This window comes from Mycteria americana, chromosome 5 (genome assembly GCF_035582795.1).
Source record: "Mycteria americana isolate JAX WOST 10 ecotype Jacksonville Zoo and Gardens chromosome 5, USCA_MyAme_1.0, whole genome shotgun sequence".
Taxonomy (NCBI): domain Eukaryota; kingdom Metazoa; phylum Chordata; class Aves; order Ciconiiformes; family Ciconiidae; genus Mycteria; species Mycteria americana.
The window spans coordinates 34561898-34568182 of record NC_134369.1 but is presented as its reverse complement, the minus strand read 5'-3'; the positions used below and the strand labels follow the sequence as shown (position 1 = coordinate 34568182).

At 42.3% G+C, this 6285-nt stretch overlaps 1 long non-coding RNA gene across 2 annotated transcripts; it reads left to right on the top strand.

The window, feature by feature from the left end:
* The first annotated feature begins 476 nt into the window (after nt 1-476).
* On the top strand, nt 477-5822 carry LOC142409738 (uncharacterized). Of its 2 annotated transcripts, XR_012775755.1 has the most exons (5): nt 477-732; nt 1408-1795; nt 3028-3125; nt 4867-4955; nt 5101-5822. It is a non-coding gene; the product is annotated as an uncharacterized LOC142409738 (long non-coding RNA). The 2 variants fall into 2 exon arrangements; XR_012775756.1 differs by lacking the exon at nt 1408-1795.
* The last annotated feature ends 463 nt before the right edge of the window (nt 5823-6285 follow it).

The window sequence follows — 6285 nt, the reverse complement described above, 5'->3', positions numbered from 1 at the left end:
CTGGTGACCCATGGTGATCTAGGACGAGCCAAGTGCAGCTGAATAACCAAAATAGAAGTATAGCTACTTAGCATAACTTCCTTCACTGACTTAATGTACTCTGAGTATAAATATACCTTTATAATATGCATAGTAACTATAGGTGGCTTAACTCTTTCAAAAAAGTGTAGAAAATAATTTCACGTTTTAGCCACGCTCCAGAATCTTTTTGTCAGGTTTTGGATTTCAAGAATCACAGTGTTTTTCCCTGTTCCTCCTGCTATATGAAATCCTCAGACAAACAACAGAATGACTAACACCCTTTGCTATGGAAAGAATGAAACTGAGTATTCAGAGAGTTGCCAAATGCAGAATAAACAAACTGATATAACAATTTCCCCCTCTCTGTCTATTATGGTGATCTCAGTTTGAGTTTCAACATCAGTACAGAAATCCTCAGACAGAACAGATTTCCAAACAGATAACATCTCTTTAAATGTCATATTAGAAGAAGCAACTTACTCTGCTGAAAAGTTGAAGCCACTGATACCACAACATTACCCTCTCTTGGTAACAGTACCATCTCCTTCTCTGCAAAGTAATTGTTTCTTCCACAACAGTTTAAGCCACGGAAGCCTGCAACTGCAATTTGTGATTCTAAGACAGTTCTCGGAATATATCCCAGAACTCCCGGTGATTGGCAGCTCTGTAAAAAGCGATAGCTGGCCCAACTATCCATCAAACAAATGAGTGGTAAGTCATTTGGAATTTCTCCCAATGCTATTCAGTTTTCTGTAGAATTTAATTCTGTTGCGTGTAGGAGAGGTTTCCCAAAGGTTAATAACTGTGTCATTTTATATTTTGCTCAGAAAACTGAGAGCTAGAAAACCATATTTCAGGCTAATTGCGTATAAAATAGTTTAGAAAATAGTCACCTTGAATTATGGACACACAAAAATGAAATGTATCTGAAGGCTTTTTATTTTATATTTTCTTCAGAATGAATCATTCAAGTTTGTTTAAGAATTCTGCTCATACTTACTAGACATTGCTAAGGATACTGGTTTTTTGTTTTCCTCTCTTTTTAAATGAGTCTACTATTAAAGTCCAAGATAAGACTAGGAGATACCTCCGTTCCTTAGTATTCAGAGCCTGGAATTCTTTGCTGACGATAAATGTTTATTACAAGTAGAAACGAAAGGCCACTCTTTCATTTTGAGATGTTGCCAGCAGAAGGGGTCCTGCTCTTTTCTGCCTGGACAAAACTTGCCCTGAATACGGGGCACTTGGGTTACCTTTCTCTCTGGACCAGATGAATCTCCAGCTACATCTCCCACTTCCCAGGCACATGCCGTAAGCATGCTGTTGTGAGCGGTTCTTGGTGGGAATGTTCTCCATGACTTCTGCTGAAATTTTGCTATTTCCTAGAAAGGAAGACAAGGATTTCTGGTGCCAGAGAACAAGCATAAAAGTCAGTCCTGAGACACTGTCTTCGGACTGTTTCTGAATATCATCCAGAACGTGTTCTTCATAAAGGATAGAAACAAGCTTTGGAGCAAGAACCAAACCACATTTCCTCCTTCCAGCTGACTTGTCTTAAATAGTACACTCATTTGCACAATAAAATGGACGTCCTCCACTAGATATAAGCTGCTTGGGAAAGCTATGAAGAGGAATGCCAATTTAGATGTTACATTTGAACTCAATGTGCGAGCTCATCAGTGAAAAACAGTCCCAGAGAAGCACAGAGAAGGAATACTCAAAGGAAACAGATGATTAAGAAATGAGGATTTGGGCAGAGCTCGGTAGTTTCAAGGTAAAAGGGCAGCTGAGCTGGAATTTTGTCTTTTCCACCCCTACCATGCTCTATTCCAGCTTCTGTGTCTTTTCTCTTTAAGTCTAGTCCTTGAACAAAACTAATGTGTTTGTGCCCCTCATTGTAAAGTTCAACAAACACTTCTATCCGGAGTAAGCTGATGCTACCGTTGAGCCAAGGAATCCTACCTACCTGCCCTCCTGGCTGGCTGTTTCTGTATCATGTCCTCTCTTGTACCAAGACAAGCATTTATGAGGCCACACTCTAAACTGGATCAGGAAACTCATCTGGCTGAAAGCTAGCGGTATTTTTCCTGCTGGGTTAGTTTTCTAGCTGGAGCAGTCCTCTGAGCCAGCTGGCCGTAGAGTCACATGAACATCTGTGCAGCCCCAAGGTTGGGGCAGCACAGGGGCAGGAACACGCAGCCAGGAGGGAGAAGGAGCAGGGTGTGGAGTAGACATCTACTTCTTCCATTAGCAGTGCCTGTGTATGCTGTCCTGAAGTGTTGCTTAAGCTACAGCCTTACTCCAGGGTGCCTGGGGTTTGATTTGCAGAAGCATTCACAATTACAAGTGAATTCCTGGGGAGATGTGCTTCCTTGAAAAGAGATATCCCTTGCTAACTGTATTGGAAAACGAGGTGCTAGCTATTTGATCTGTAAAATGGGGTAATAATATCATCTTAGAGGAAAGGGGTAAAAATGCATTTGTTGCTGTTCATGAAACATTCTGTTTTGATGAACACTCTAGATCAACCTAGTTGGCAATGGATCCGCTTGTCTTCAGGGCTAGGGGACAACAGTGTGCAGAAAGGAAGGTGTGGAGCTGTGCTCTGATTCCCCAGGCTTCAGAGAAACTGTGGAGGAAGTTGTATAATCATGTAATTGCCATTTATATTATAGAGTGTGTGTGCCCAAGAAATCTGAAGTAAAGGTATAAGCAGATGGCATTTGGCATTTATTACTTTTGAGTGTTTGACTTCTCACCCCTAATCTTTTAATGCATGGGAGGGGAGTTTTGTGTTAAATACAGTCTACAAAAGCACTTTGGAATTCTGCTTATGCTGTTCTTAAATACTTGAATAGTATGATTTGATGACTGACATTGTATAACATCACTTGAAAATTTGAAATGAAAGAACTCTCTCTCCACAAATGTCCTTTTTGCGTTACCTTCTTGTCAGACAAGGAAAATTTCTAATTTTCCTTCTCTTTTCTTGCACTTTCTCCTAAGCCTGTAGTACTACGACTACTTGACGCATTATGCTGAATTAGCGGGCATTGGTCTAACCAGGTATGTCCTTGTTCCAGGTACCGAATTAAAAACAAAAGGTAAGACCAAAATAATATTCTTAAGTATCCTGATGTGCATCCAAATGTGGGTTTTTTTTTTTACATTAGTCAAGGTTATTAACTGTGCCTTTACCATTGAAAAACCTTCTTGATTCATAAAGTTAACATCTGTGTGCATTGGTGCCTCTGTAAGTGCAGATTTGAGACATGTTCTGAGCGTGTGTTTCGCAATTTCTTGAGGATTGTATAGCCGTCTAGGTACTAAGTGGCTCCCATTAGCACAGTTTCTGGGCCTCTCTTCTCTATTCCAGTGGTTTGGCACTCCACCGAAATGCAAAAGAATAATGCAGATCCTTGCAAATTATGAGCAAGAGCCTACTGACTGCAAAGCAGGACAGACAGGCTTGGCAGAAGGAGACTGCAATGTGGATGGATGCCTCTGTGAGCCCGTTGTACAGCTGAGAGGTCACAGGTCTGGCCTGTCAGACTTGACACTGATCATTTCATTTCGTACTTCCTACTTGACAATCCCTTTGCACCAGCCTTCAGGCTCACCCGCACACTTTCTTCCATGCTGCTGCGTTGTTGCAAATGCTCCTGCACCCTTTCTTTCTTTTCAAATCCTTTTTGAAATTCTTCAATATTTCTACGAAGTTAAGCATACCAACATCGGAAACATCTCTTTGCATTTATTAAAAAATACATTTTTCCCACTTCTAACTAATGTGTATTTCTCATCTTGAGTTTTAATGACTTCAAATACTTTATGCCTAATTAGTAATTACCCATGCCAATTAGATGGAACAGATTTACTTCAGGGTGAATTCTTGTAAGCTGCAGAGAAGGTTGCTTTAAAATGCTTGTGAAGTCCCTTAGAGAGTTCAAAGATGACCGTACGAGTTGCACAGAGTTATAACTGGTGAAGTCAGAGAGTGTTTATATCTACTTCGTGTCAGAAAAGGCCTGTTGGTGAGTGAAAAAAAGAACACAGAAGTTATAGTTCACAAGACACTGCCTTTCCTGCCAAAGCTGGCTAAAGAAGTTGCCTCTTATTCCTGACCCCAGCGCCCCAAAGCAAAACTGGCCTTTTCTTATGGCAGTATAACTGTTTTTGTGCTATAAACTGGATCACTGAAGTGATCCGTATTAAAGACAATCCTCTAAAACCCCCAAGCCAATAATGCTAGAAAATACTCTAAGACCCTAAAACCTTCCCCACATATATTGACTTCCTGGGACCATGAATGAGAATACGGACCTTTTCCATATCCTGAAACTCTCTGATCTTGGGCTGTAGCAAATCAGTTCTATGTGAACTACTTCATCTGTTTTTCTGGTGTGTTGTATATCCAAATCAGAATGCTTCTTGGAAGGGTGTGCTGTACACAAACTTTCACATGTTCATTGTTCATCAATGAATAAATTACGCACACTGTTTCAGGGTGGTTCAGATTCTTAGTCAAATTTTCCCTGTGCTTCCAGTAGCTCTGGCCAGCCCTAATCAGAAACAGTCCTACTAGTTACCCTTTCATAAAGGCGAACCTTCAGAGAGCAACATAAATGTTAATTAATTTACTCTCACCTCACTCCTCTGAGGTAAATAACTATCATTTTCCCTTTCTGTTTAAAGGAGAATATTAAAACAGAAATGAAGTGACTTGCCTATGGTAACACAGCAAATTAGTGGCAGAAGAAGGGTTGGCATTCAGAAATTCTTGGGGCTTGTCTACACAGGGAAACCGACTGGAAAGCTGACTGCGCATCCTTTATTCTGTAACAGCTAGTCAGCCAGAGGCCGATGTGTGAGCGCCCTAGCAAAGGGAAGAGAGTCCTTTTGTTCTGGAATTAATTGTGCATTATTGAGGCAAGGTAATTCTTTTGGAATAAAACCCCTCTTATCCCTCTTATTCTAGATCAGCTATTCGGATGACTTCCTTATATAGGCAGGAGGTAAACTCTAAATTCTCCTCCTCTCCCCGCCCCAAACCTAGTTAATTATTGCTTAATTATACAGGCACAAAAATGTTTGTACTTCCACATAAAGAAAATAAATGAGTTCTGGGCATCCTGAGACCCGTGAGAACATGCATTGCTCCCGAGTGCTGCTGCCCCCCTAACCGCAGCTCTGGATGCCGTGTACGGGGAGAACGTGGTGAGAACAGCGGCTCGGCCGTGCCTCATGCCGGCAGCCCCCACGCCAGGACCCCTGCACTACCAGATGTTGACCTCTTAGACCTGGGATTCAGGGAGAGACTGCAGGGGCCTGGGAGCAGGAGCCAGCTCCAGCACTGGACTGCAGCCAAGGGTGTGTGCCTCCACTGCGGCCGCATCTCAGATAGCACGTAGGCTGGGCTGGTGCTTGGTGTCAGAGCCTCTCCCTCCCTGTGTGACCCTTCTGAATATCTCCCTCATCTTACGATCTGACGCATCAGCAGTGTGTGAAGGAAGATCATAGAAACGGTTTGGGAATGCGCTAGCCTCATTAACCTCATGAAAGAGCTTGTAAGCCACGGCCTCACTATCTAAATTCTTCTGATGAAGACAAATTCAGTAATCGCACACCACAGTTCCTGATGCTGCAGTCACATCCAGCACTGTTGTGCTTAGATACCTGAGGACTATAAGCCTCTTCAGACTTCCCTTTGTAAGAGAGGGGCTAGAGCTGCCAATAAAAAACTTTTCATTTACACATTTTCATTTACACACAGTAAAATACACTGAGCTTTTCAGGTGGCTGATATAAGATAAACATATTTAAATACTGAAAATGTTCCTATTTGTTTTTCTGGATTGCCAATTCTCTTTTTTTTCATGCCAGAGCAGCACTGGGATCAGTTCTTCATCCATCCAGAACGTTCCTTATACTCAGCAAGATGAGATAGGGAGTGTTTTTGTGAGCCCATAACACCTGCAGGAGCCATGACCTCCAGCTGGGGAACCCGTAAGAGAGTGATTGCTCTCTGGAAATCCACCCAGGTATCTTTACAGTACCGAACACTGCCGTATTTAAACATCAGTACTAAAGATCCATTAGGAACATCTTCAGAAGCTTGCAAGCCATTTGGATCCGTACGTAAGTCTTGTTGGTCTTTGCTGACCAGACATTCCTGGAAAGTGAATGGGGGGTGAAGCGAACATCTCGGCAGCGGAGCAGCTGCTCACCGCGGCTCGGTTGCTCTAGCTATCACCATGCTGCACG